The sequence below is a fragment of the Miscanthus floridulus genome, unplaced genomic scaffold (genome assembly GCF_019320115.1).
Source record: "Miscanthus floridulus cultivar M001 unplaced genomic scaffold, ASM1932011v1 fs_297_1_2, whole genome shotgun sequence".
In the NCBI taxonomy this organism is placed as follows: Eukaryota; Viridiplantae; Streptophyta; class Magnoliopsida; order Poales; family Poaceae; genus Miscanthus; species Miscanthus floridulus.
This window is the reverse complement of record NW_027096538.1, coordinates 1-13,748: the sequence shown is the minus strand read 5'-3', so window position 1 is coordinate 13,748 and position 13,748 is coordinate 1. Positions and strand designations below refer to the sequence as shown.

The window sequence follows — 13,748 nt, the reverse complement described above, 5'->3', positions numbered from 1 at the left end:
GGAAGGTCGGGTCAGCTAGCCAGCCCTGCGGTGGAGAAGGACCTAGTAGAGGGCTAGCACCTGGAGTCGGGTTCGAACCCGTCGACGGTGCCTGCACAAAGGCCAAGTGATGTAATTAGTACCTGCAGGATGGCCGCACAAGCTAAAGCAACATGCAATATACTCACCAGAACAGGTACAGGAGCAGGCACAGGAACTGGTGGTGGAGCGAAGATCGAGGCAGGAGGCTCCTGCGTTCCCGGGATCTGGGACCGGAAGTAGCCGGTCAAGTCCATCAACTGACGCTAGTAGTGCTGCGTCAGTGCCGCCATCTGCTGCTGATGGGCCGCGTCCTGTTGCTGACGCAGCGCCTCCTGGGCCACCTGGTTGGCCTACAGCTATGCAACCTGGGCCTGCAATATTACACCCGCAAGGTTGATGGTATGTGAAGGCAAGGTACATCATGTGTGAAACGAGTGAACGATGAATGAAACTGCACTTACCTGAAGTGCTGTCATCATCTGCGAGCTGCTCGGCTACCGAGGCGCTATGGGGATTTCTGGCCCGCTCCTGGTCCCGCCTCTTCGGATCTGGTTCAATGTCTGAACAGAGGACGGCTCGATGGCGCTGTTGGCAATAAAGTACCGGCCATGCTGCTTCCCTCCTCCCACCCTCATCATGAGGTTAGTGTCTAGGGGGTCGGTGGTGGGGTCAAACGTCGGCCCATGGCGCTCGAGACCTGCGGCGGTGTACCGAGCAAGCTTGTTGTAGACGTTCACGTTGGTGTACGCCTCGGGCCCCTCCACCGGGTCATAGACGGTGGACTCCGCTGTCGCTTTGCCCTTGTGAGCAAGGGCGAACCCCGTGAACTCGTTGATTTGCTGCCCACCATGCGTCTCCGTCTGTGAGGAAAACACAAACATGGTTACAAGTAGTGACAATTGAGCACTATAATAAATGGATCAACAGAAGCATACCCATCTGTCTATGTACACTGGGAGGCTCTGGTTCCCTTGGTGGTGTGGTACCCCTGGCGTCGCCAGGCGGCGCTCCCAATGTTCTCTGCGCTCCTTGTACGCCGCATCTGTATGCCACCCACGCACAATTTGAAGCCAGCAGTCCGGGTACCTGCTGCACCAGCTTGGACACTCCTGCATGACATTCAAGTATTTGATATTCTAGAAGATGAATTGAATGTGTCATGTAAGGAATCACAACGAATGTTTCCTACTTAATTACCTACATGTACTGCTCCTCGGTGAGGTCGGTCTCCCTCTCCAGTATCAACTCCCTGACTCACGACTTCTTCACCACCTAGCAAAACACGTCGGCGTAGTAGCTGATGATGGCCTAGAGATGCGCCTCGTGGTACATGTCCTTGAGACGCTCTTTGTAGACCGCCTCCTGCACTCACGCCGCTCGCTCCTCATCCTACCCCTCCTCCAACTTGTAGTACAACTACACACAAACATCAAACATCATTTCATTGTTTGAAGAAAGTCCAACGAATGCGTAGTATTGAGATATGCGGTGCGATGCAAAGACTCACCCAGAACTCCCTCTTGATCTTCACCACAAGGATTTCATCATGTACGTCCTTGACCTAGTAGAAGTGTTCCCATTTGTCGGGCACGATCTCCTTACCCCCGATGGTGACCAAGCCAGGGTAGTGCTTTCTAACCAGCAGGCCCTGGATGCCATTGACATGGCGTGCACTGTTCCTGTCGGTCACCTTTGCCCAGCCCCTGCACGAGTCATTAACAACAATTGTTAGTCTGTAGTTCAAATTTCAACATGTCATATGAACAAGTAGTGAAATCAACAATGGTTACTTACTTGCCCACGGGTTGAATCACCGGGCGGTGGCACAGGAGCGGCGGGTCAGGGAGTGATGAGGGCCCACGCTGGTAGGGCTTGCTCAAAGCTAAGGAAGTCGAGGTGTCTAGTGTCTGCTCGCCCCCATCGCCGCCGCCAAGGTCGTCGTCGTTGTCGCCGCCGCCGTCGTCGCCACCGTCACCGTCACCGGTCGTCGTCGTTGTCGTCTCCTGGAACAACCTCCTCGACGACGTGCGACATCTGCTGGGGGGCCTCCCACCACTAGTGGTCGATGGCTCCACGTCAAGCTCCTCGCCGAAGCCCGCCTCGTCCTCGGCGGCGGCGGCCGCGTGCTCCACGTTGGCGTTGGGGACCATGTACCACGAGCGTGTACTCGTCAATATGGTATTACATGAATTAGAAATTATCTCCGCGAACGGCAATATGGCTGGCGTGTACTTGTCATCACTACTAGCATCATCACTATCAATATTGTCGAGCTCTCTTAAGTGTCGGGCTTCATCTGCATCGTCATCATCATCTCCATCGTCATCATCAGGCTCTACATCGTCCACAACAACTCTATCGCGCTACATATGCCATTCATCAAGGATTCGTAAGTCCTCAGCATCGTGCACCTCATCACCCTCATCCTCATCGATGTCGTTGTTTACTTCCATACCCATCAGCGAAAGAATGTATATCTCCAAACTACCTTCTAGCCCCTCAGGTTGATAGAACTCATCTGTCCTTGGGTCAAAGTTGTAATCATCATCGTTTGGGACAGCCGCTTTACCGCGCGGCGATACCAACTACACAAGGCTCCAACCCGCAATATTCTTGTCTTTTTGGCACGCCCATGGGAGGTAATAAACTTGCGTGGCGTCTCGGTTAGCCACAATATAGACATTGTCTCCTTCATAGTTAGAATCCTATCGAATTTCGACTTGCCCAATCTTAAGGTCCTTTTTCATGACATTAGGATCGAACCAGTGGCATTTGAATACCACTACCTTACAACCTAGGTCTTTGCCAAAGTTGAGCTCGAGTATCTCTTCGACTATGCCGTAATAGTCCTTCCCATCTGTGCCGGGTGTACGAACTCCGCTGCACATGGTTTTTAGGTTGCCTCGATTCTCTTCGTAGCTTCTCGTGCGAAAGCGATAGCCATTCACATCATAAACGCTGAATGACTTGACCCTTCGGTCAAAGCCACTGCCCACCTGTCTCAATTCATCACTCATTTCCGCATCATAAAGGGCCTGCAAGGTTAGGACAGGTAGATCGTTACATTACTCGCTCCTAGGAGCAAAGTGGAATCTCAAAGTCGGAACGGGGTTAGTTGGATGGTACCTTTGTACAGAACCAGTTGACGAAACCGGGCACACCATGTCTAAGAAGATGGTCTTCTTCTTGCTCGGTAGGATCCCTATTGCATGTCCAGTGTTCATTAATATATTCCCTGGAACAACAAGAGACAAGGGGGGTCGGATCGATAGGTGGAGGATAGTGGCGGCGTATGTAACATGCTCATCGAGAACTTACTTCTGATAAGGAATGCATTCCTCAAGGTTCAACAACAAGTAGATCATGATAGTGTGCCACTCATCATGCTGTAAGTTCTTGTTGTTCCCTGCGCCTCCTCTTCCGAGATCCCCTTTGAAAAGGCTGAGGTTCGATGAATTCTCATCGATGTTGTAACGAGGGGTTGGATTTTGCGGTCTGTGAAGTTTCTCAGTATAGTACGCCTGTGTGAATGTCGAGAACTCCTCCAGAATGAATGCCTCTGCCACGAAAGCCTAAATTTTGGCTTTATTTCTACACTTTTTCCGAAAAAGCTTTAGACACCTCTCGATTGGATAGCACCAACGGTGCTGCACGGGCCCCCCAACCATGCCTCGTGCGGTAGGTGCAAAATTAGATGCTGCATAGACAGGAAGAAGCCGGGTGGAAATATCATCTCCAACTTGCAGAGCAACAGAGGTGCAACCTTCTCTAGGTCAAGACAAACATCCCGAGATAACTCCTTGGCACAAAGCTGGCAGAAGAAAAAGCTCAACTCTGCCAGGACGTGCCACACTAGCTCGGGGAGGTATCCTCGGGTCATCGCAGGAAGGATCCGCTCAATCCATATGTGGAAGTCATGACTCTTCATCCCTAAGACTTTCATAGTCTGCAAGTTCACTCCCCTACTCAGATTTGCCTCATACCCATCAGGGAACTTTAACGTCTTGATCCACTACAGTACTTCCTTCCTATCTGCCCTTTTTAGGATGTAATCGGCCGGGCCCTTTTTCCATCTCTTGCCTGGCGCGGGGGTCTTCATCACTAGATTTGGTCTATCGCATATCGTTTCAATGTCCAGTCTAGCCTTAACGTTGTTCTTTGACTTCTTGCCAATGTCCATGAGTGTTGCCCAAAGTGCCTCGGCGACATTCTTTTCTGTGTGCATTACATCGATGTTGTGTGGAAGAAGAAGGTCCTTGTAGTAGGGGAGCCTAGTTAAGCCCGATATATGAGTCCACATGTGGTCGGTACCATATCCTTTAAAACCACCCTTCTCTTCATCAATTTGGAGAGCCTCTATCTGGGAAAGGACGTCAGCAGGGCTCTTATCCTCCGGGATGGGGCTGGTGACTTGAACACCTTTCGTGAAGTGCTTTTCATCTCGTCTCAGTTCATGGTCCTCAGGCAGGAATTGATGATGTTTGTCGAAAGAAGAATACTTGCCACCCTTGGCCAGCCAGGTGAACATCACATCTGCCTTGCATGTTGGGCAAGGGAACTTCCCGTAAACACACCACGCGCTGAATAAGCCATACGCCAGGAAGTCATGCATTGAGTACTGGTACCACACATGCATTGTGAAGTTCCTCTTTGTAGCTCGGTCGTACGTTAGTACCCCCTCTTCCCAAGCACATTGCAATTCATCCCACACTGGCTGCATGAAGACACCCATATTGTTGCCTGGGTGTCCAGGTATTATCAGCGTCAAGAACACGTTCCTGGGTTCAAACATGATGCCAGGGGGAAGATTGAGGGGATCACGAACACGGGCCAACAAGTGTACGGGGCCGCCATCATTCCAAACGGGTTGAACCCATCTGTTGCCAGCGCTACATGTACATTCCAAGCCTCCGCAGCCTTGTCAGGATTCATGTCATCGAAGTGCCTCCATGCATCACCATCCGCTGGGTGCTACATCTTGTCACTGTATCGTTTGCCATTCTTGTGCCACGTCATTTGTTTCGCGGACTCCTCTATCATGTACAGCCGTTGGAGCCTCTGTAGGACAGGAAGGTACCGTATGACCATCTCGGGGATCTTAGACTATTTCTTACTACCATCACTACCTTCTACCTCCACAAACCTAGAGGCTTTGCACTTTGGACAGTGTGTTGCTGTCTCGTGGTCTCCCCTGAACAGGACGCACCCGTTCTTACAAGCTTGGATTGCGTCATACGACATCTTGAGTGCACGAAGGAGCCTCTGTGACTCATACGTGTTCTTCGGCAGGAAGTGAACCTCCGGAAGCAGTTGGCCAACAACCGCCAACACGAGATCAAAACCTTCTCGACTAATGCCCAGTGACGACTTCAACGCTATTAGGCGTGAAATGGCATCCAGTTGCAAAACCATAGTGTTCTCGTGAAGGGGCTTCTTTGCCGCCTCCATCATGGTGTAGTACGCCTTTGCGGTTTCCTCTGGATCTTCTTCCTCCACCTCCATTCCTTGAACGAACCGTGCTTCATGATAGTCTGCCATCAAGTCTGCCATCCCGGCATCTGCATCAAACTCCTCGAGGAGGGGTCTCACCACCTCCTCCCTAATATGATGGCGTTCACCATGGTGGATCCAGCGGGTATAGTTTGGAACGTATCCGTTCGCGAAAATATCTCTGTACATGTGACTATAGTCTTTCTTTTTCTGGTTCTTACACTTGCTGTAGGGACACGGCATCCGAATCGACCCTTTAGCAGCTCGGCCAAATGCTTCCTTCAGGAACTCATTGGTCCCCCTAACCCATTCAAAGCTCTTACTTGCGAAGCCCATGTACATCCACTCACGGTCAACCATCCTCTGTCATGCACCAATGTAAGCGAGTAATAAAACCACCATCTGCATCTACAAGGCGTTCCTACCATCTAATAGGTGAAGGATAGGTCCTAATCCCACCCGAGGATGCGTAGATGAGGTTAGCTTCCATGCTCCACTCCCGTCCGAGATGGAATTTCGGCAGCACCACCCCGCTGTTCTCCCGATACACGTCCCGACGGGGAGAGTGTGTATCTGGAGAACAATGGGGAGGTGATGCCGAAACTCCGACTCGGACTGGGGCGGAACATGGAAGCTAACCCATCTACGCATCCTCGGGCTATCCAAAAAATATGGACAATCCGAAAGAGATACCATCGCAGATATGCATTGATGCGCATACCAACGGCCGCATATCCCTTTTGGACGGGAGACGCCTAACTCGGTTACGCGATGTGCTTACAACCACTATAAGGAAGAGAGGTGATTTATACCTAGGGTGGCGGCGCAGAGGCGGGTAGCGGGCCGGTGGAGAGTTGACGCGGTGCAGGAAGACCCGCAGCGCCCACGAAGACGATCGGGGTCACCGAGTACCTCCCACAGGTCCTCCTACAAAAAGGGCAAAAAAGGTTAGTATCCACTCAAAATTTCGGCAGCACCTCCCCTGCACGGGGAGGTTTCCAAAACCTACAAAAAACAACGGCGCGAAGGCCGATAACCACAACGGCGCGAAGACCGATAACCACAGCGGCATGAAGATTGTATCAGGTGGGCATCTTTTCTTTTGAATGCTACCTTTCTTTTCTTCCACCCACTGCATAAACAGTTGAATTGCTAATGGCTACTTTAAAGATGAACCAACACATAATGTGACATCAAGTTGTTTACAGTAGTGCATGCACCAACTTCTATTTATTTCAAACTGAGAAAACAGATGGACAAGTATCAGATGCACAGACAACTAAGGACCAACACATATTAGCACTTAACATCTAACATTTTTTCTCGGTATAATAACAAACACTTGTATTTAAAACTGGTTTTCGAAGATGCAGACTTCTGAGTTCTGACAGTATAACAGATCCTATACAAAATAACTACTAAAACTTAACCGAGGCTAAGGCTTATTCCACTTCATCACATTGCTAATCGAAGCTGCAAAAGGAACTTTGATAGATTGGGGGCTTTCGTTTTTTACTAAAAAGGCTTATAGACAAAGGGCATTTTGTTATTAAAAAAAACAACAACAGGTGCAGGTTAATAAGATCCAAAACGAACGGAGCATAGCAAAGTGGGTCAGCTGTAATGCAGTATACTGAACATCAAGGTCATACTAGAACGACTTCTTGTTAACACGGAAGCCGTGGTTCTTTCCACAGGGACAAACCCTCGCTGGGGGCATCGGCGCAAATCGCCTGACGCTGCGTGAAACGGTGATCACATGTGGAGATGTTTGGGTTTTAGGCATCCGATGTCACAACTTGCTCGAAACTTTCTCAATTTTTTACCACGGCCTCCACATGTGATGACAACACAACTCGTCAAGTTTCGTCAATTTTGGACTTCATTTGGATTTTATATAATTTTAAAACACTTTTCGCGCACGTAACTCACCATGTTACGACACCAACATGGTCGTAATTTCATGCGAGGTCCTGGATACGGCCTCAACGTACTCCGAACATTATGAATACCATTTTTCAAATCAAAAAATTCTATTATTTCATGTACCTGCAGTTCAAATTTTGAGTTGCCGGAAAAATTCAAAGAAACAAAAATAATTAACGAAATATAGAAAAAAAACTCAAAATTGTCCCAACTTTTGAAATTGGGTTGTATTTGGTGTAGGAAGGCACCCGAAAAAAACTGGGAAGAAAAAAACAAAAAAAATATTTCTTTACCGAGGGTCTCAGATGGCCCTCGGCAAAGAACCTTTGCCGACGGCCAGACCACGTGGCCGTCGGCAAATCTGGTGGCCCTGGCCGGCTGTGAGGCTGCCACGTGGTAGGCCTTTGCCGACAGCCAGGGCCGTCGGCAAATGTTACACCTTTGCCGAGGGCCTGACGGCGTGGCTCTCGGCAAAGGGGACGGCGTCGGCTGCTGTTGCCGAGGGCCTTTCTTTGCCGAGAGACAGGCCGTCGGCAAAGCGGACCTTTGCCAAGTGTGAGCCTTTGCCGACGGCCTGACACTCGGCAAAGGATTCTTTGCCGACGGCGGGCCCTGGCCATCGGTAAAGATGTTCTTTGCCGATGGCTTATTCCTTGGCCGTCGGCAAAGAATTTGGCCGTCGGCAACGACAGCGATTCCTGAAGTGTTACATATGTTGTAACACGGCCTCTGAGAGTGGCAGAGACCTATGCGGCCAGCAGTTAGCAAAGACGTCTCCGACCAACTACCTAAGCAAAGGCCCAGCTACCACGCCTCCAGACCCAGAAAGATGACGGTTTCTCAGACTGCTTGCAGGACGCTGCCGGTGACCCTAGCGCAGCCTCCGCCCGGTTAGCTCATAGGCGTCTCCGGGCGGAGGGGGCGGAGGCCGCCCCGCTGCAAGGCTAATCAAGTGCCAACGTTACCTACGTGTGTGTGCAGGTAACCAGAGGAAGGCGCTCGTGGACGGCGCGGGCGCGCCGGTTCGGCCTCCGCTCGTAGGGGCAGAGACCCAAGCAGGAGGACGGCAATACTGGGCGTCAGGGGTCTGCGGCCTCGGCGTCCCAGGGGCGGAGATCGATGGCAGAGGCCTAAAGGCCCTTCGTCGAATCCTAAGACCCGATGGGGCGGAGACCAACGGCGGAGGCCCGAAGGCCCGTCGCCGAATCCTGAGGCCTGATGAGGCGGAGGCCGACGGTGGAGGCCCGAAGGCCCGTCGCCGAATCCTGAGGCCGACGGCGGAGGTCCAAAGGCCCATCGCCGAATCCTGAGGCTTGATGGGCCGGCTGATCGCGCAGGCCCAGTACCTAAGGGCGGCATGACAAGATTACCCCCGAGATGAAAGGCGAGTAGTGAAATATTCCGAGAATGTACTGTAGCAGTTGAATGGTACTATCGTAAACTTTGTAAAGTAATAGTTGAGCCCTATAAATAGGAAACACTTGTAATAGTACGAGAGGTTGGTGAATGCATTAATGAAACCCTAGTTTTACGTGTCGTTTCTCTACACGCCCACTTGTTGTGCCTGTTTCCCGAGCCTCCGCCTGAGGGCAGCGCTTAGCGGGCGGAGGCCTCTACCTCCTCCACACTGTCTGAGACCGCAAGTCTCAACAACATAAAATGATTAGGAATTCAAAAATCATGTTGAAAATTTTATAAAGATTAAATTTCACTAGCGATTATTAAATTTATTCTGAGTTCTCATCGTAGTCCTAGTATTTATTCAGGTCACTAAACTTGTCCTAAGTTCTAATAACACACCTGATAATTGCAAATTCCATGCTCGGCTCCCCAAACTTGCACACTCAGCTCCTTAACTCGTTTGTAGTTCTCATATATGTTTAGATACTTGCAAATTGCATTATCGACTCCTAAACTTGTTCCAAGTTCTCATATATATGTCCTTACACATGCAAATTGAACATTCAGGTCGTGAAAATTGTATTATTACCGTCCTGATCCACTGCGTCTATCCCGTCACACCGCACGTGACGGCTCATATGGCGTACGTTGCACTGTGTTCGCCCATCCATATACCCATGGCACCGTATCATTCCTTGCCAAGCCCCAATCATGGTGTTGCTCGAATTGCTCCTACTCCACCTTACTGTGGCACTAGAGTCGGCCCTCCCCGTGTTAGTCGCATGTACTCGACACCTATACAGCCACACTCTTTCCTCTCTCCCACAGTGTAGGCTCTCATGCTTACCCTCTTCTCGCACTCGCTCCCCACCATCCTGGACTTCCTCGCCTCCTGCCACGATGAGCAAATCACGTGGACATGCATGCCCACTCCACCGTTGGTGAGCGATGGGCCTCAGCAAAGGCAAAGCATGGCAGCATACATATGCAAGCACGTCGCTACAGCATGGCAGCTTACATGTGCAAGTTCTGTGAACTTAAGAGAAGTTTACGGAGCCGAGTATATGCTTTTTAAGTACAGGGACCAGGACGAGAACTTAAGACAAGTTCAAGAACCACTAGTAAAACTTACTCTCTTATATACAAAGGATGTTGAGCAATGGAACAAATGTTGTACTATATAATTTTTTGGCGTTAGTTGCGTCATTACATTTTCCCTACTATTTATTTATTTGTCAAATATGGGGACGTCACACGATAGTTATATTGTTTTGAAACTGGTAGGAAATGGACAATGCCCACCCCGCTCATTTTGCATTTAACTTGCAGTGTGTTTGACAGACCCTTGTTTCTCTGCTGTGATTTGCGTGTGACCACAGAGCATTTTAACATGGAACGAGTGGTCAAATGGTCAGTAGAACAGAAACAATATATTATTTTCTCTCTCCTGCCGTGCATGCATCTCCCTGCACATATATACAACAGTGTATAATAGGAGAGCACATGCTATTAGGGGCAGATTTTACTTTCTCATGACTGTTGCACAAATTACGTGGAATGCATGATTTGAGTCAACATATCACGTCTTCTCCCATCCTAATCCTCGATACTTATTGGTCATGCACATCATGGAGCTATATATGTGTACTGACCCACACTCTAGTGATTACCTATACTCATTCCTATGCAAACTGTACAATGCGACATTGCATATATATATGTCTATTAATGGAGAGTTACCTATACTCATCGCAGGGCTCGTGAAAATGCTATGCGGATTTTATGAGAATGAAATGTTGAGGAGAGAAGTGAATTCACTAGGTAAGGAGCTTCAAAGATGTTAATTGAGAATGCTAACAGGAGGAAGACACTCCAAGCTAAAGGTAAGGTCAACAACTAAACAAGTGAAGCACAAAGCTATATATGTAACCTGTGCTGAGGTATTATGTAATGGTGTACCAATCTCGTTGGTTCAGTTTGTGATACCTGATACTTTATCGCTCCTACCTACCTTGTTACCAACAAAGCATGTTCTACATTTTGACTCAGTACTACAGAATTGGACATCACTGCCGAATTTTAAAAAACCGACAGTGATAGTCCACCACTGCCAGTTTTTGGCTAAAACCGGCAGTGATAGGACCAACCGACACTGATATTCGGGTATTCACTGTCAGTTCATATCACTGTCAGTTTTAGCCAAGAATCGGCAGTGATATTGGGTCATCACTGTCGGTTTTAGCCAAGAACCGACACTGTCAGTTCATGGCTTGAACCGACAGTGATATGCTATAAGAAAACTTCATAAGTTTCTCATATGATATCCGATGAAGATGAACTTTATATCAAAGTTGTAGTACTCGACGAGATCTACAATTTTGTAGTTCAAACTATTTTAATTGGAGATCGTTTGGATGTCCAAATATTTTCATTTGAAATAATCTATCTAACAAAAATTATGTTTGATTTCTAAAATTTAAAATTTGAATTTTTCAAATAGCCTCAAATGGAGAAACGCCAAAACAAAAGTTGTAGATCTCGAAAAGTTATGCAACTTTGTAGCTGAAAACTTTTTTAATTTGAGATCATTTACTACTTGAAAATGCTATTTGAAATTAAAATTTAAAATTATTGAAAAACTCTGATTTCTCTTTTTAATCTCTTGCTAAAACTCGTAACTAGTCTTTCTCCCTCATAATAACTTCAAATTTGACGATTTTTTTTTCTAAAAATTTCTAAAATCATGCTCTATCAATTTATTATGGTCTTACCGCTATTATTTTATCCATCTTTTCGTGTGACTGTGTTTTATCTATTTGAATTTTGAATTTCAAAAAATGACCACTTCAAACGTCATTTTGGAACACTAAATGATTTCAGCTGAAAAATCATGAACATAGAAGTTGTAGAACTTATCAAGATCTACAACTTTTATTTTGGTCATTTCTTCATCGGATAAAGGGGTAATAACATTGTTCACAAAATTTACATATCTCTATGATAGTTTCATAAACAATAAGAGGGATATGTAACATTTGTGAACAATGTTACTACCACTATGTCGGATGAATAAATGATCAAATGACCAAAATAGAAGTTGTAGACCTCAAAAAGTTATAAAACTATGTAGTTGACAACTTTTTGATTTGAAATCATCTTGTCATAGAAAACTACGTTTGAATTTCTTAAATTTGAAATTTAAATTTTGTAAACGACCTCGGATGGAGAAACTACCAAAATAAAAGTTGTAGATCTCAAAAAGTTATAAAACTTTATAGTTGACAACTTTTTCATTTGAATTCGTTTAGGGTCCCAAATACTCATTTCAAAATTAGATAAACATAAAATGGCTACGACGAAAATCTCTTTTGGACACAAACATAACTTGCAGGTGGAGTGGTTAGGGGCCGAAGACGCAAAGTAGGACGACAGGGGTTCGAGCGACAGTGGCAGCGAATCACGCATGTTTTGGCCGAAAATCACTTGACTTGTGACTTGCGACACATGACTGTGTGGCTGTCTAGTGGGGCCTCTCCCTGTATTAAAAAATGTTTTCTATTTATCAATGAATTTTTTGGCTTTCCTATAAACCACATCACTACCGGTTCACATCACTGTCGGTTCATAAGAACCGGTAGTGATGTCAATCCCACATCACTGCCGGTTCAAAATCCCACAGTGAAGGGGGGTTTTTGAACCCGCAGTCATGTCAAAATCTAGGGTAGTGACTGCTACCCATCTTTAACAAAGAACTCTCATTAGCGTCCATGTATCATCTATGTCAGTCATGGCCGATCTTAGATGTACACATGTGAGTCTTGGGTCTCCTTATATATCCAGCACTAGGGCACATGTTATACATTTGCTTGTCTGGGCAGCATTAAACTTGCATGCAGGTTGTTGTTTGTTTCAGCTTTTGGCTTTGGTCCAAAAGTCAAAAGCAAAAGCTAAAACAAACTTGTCAAAAAAATTTGGCATTGTATGAACGTGATGTAATGTGGTTAAAACTTTAAGAAAAGCTTTGGTTATGAAAAAAACCAAAACCGCTATGCAAAGCTTGTTTATGTGCAACCATGCATTCATGCATTTCTAAAATTAAATGTATTAGTTTATCATTGTTCAACTAGCAATATTCTGAACTGTGATAGCACAAAATCATAAATTTACTGATAGGCCTTAAGAGGCAAGATTGTCCAAAGCTATTACAGTTTCATGGTTCGATTTTATTAACTCGACAAGCGAGAAGCTAAACACTACCACTGTTTACACCAAAATTTAGAAGAAGAACGCGGGAACTCGAAACTTCCAAGATTGAGTCATCAAGGAATCAATTGCATAAGGATCGATATCAGCTGATTCAGATACGGCACTGGGATCGGCTCTCTTCGGATGACATCAGCAGATAACGTCAATGAGCTACGATTAGCGTCGGGAAAGACATGTCAGACTCTACAAAAAGGGAAAGATTAGGGTCCAAGTTATCTTAAGTTAGAAATATTTTCTTTTATACCAAAGGTTGTAATGAGTCGTACTTGAGTAGGATTCATTCTTAGATTCTAGGTATAAATATTGGACCCCGGCTATTGTAAAAAGGACATACAATTAATCAATACCAATTACTTTTTTCGGCTTTACGCCAACCCTTAGGTGTAGGAGTAGTGTAGATCTCGATGAGTTCTTCAACAAGCAGGGCTGCATCGGTCCGGCCGACCTCTGGCTTGTCAGTAAGTACCGTCATAGCTTATACTTCTGTTTGTAAGGCTGCATCGGTTAAGTTTGACCTCCACTGTGAGCTCTAGTATAAGCTAGTTATCGATTCTTATCTAGTTCAAGTACGGCTGCATCGGTTAAGTTCGACCTCCACTGCTCGAATTAGATTAAGGTCAAGTTATCGACTCTACCTAAGGGTG

General features: G+C 46.7%; 1 pseudogene; it reads right to left on the bottom strand.

Annotated features, from left to right (window-relative positions):
- Nucleotides 1–515: 515 nt before the first annotated feature.
- LOC136531179 (uncharacterized) lies at nt 516–6,578 on the bottom strand (annotated as a pseudogene).
- Between the last annotated feature and the right edge of the window lie 7,170 nt (nt 6,579–13,748).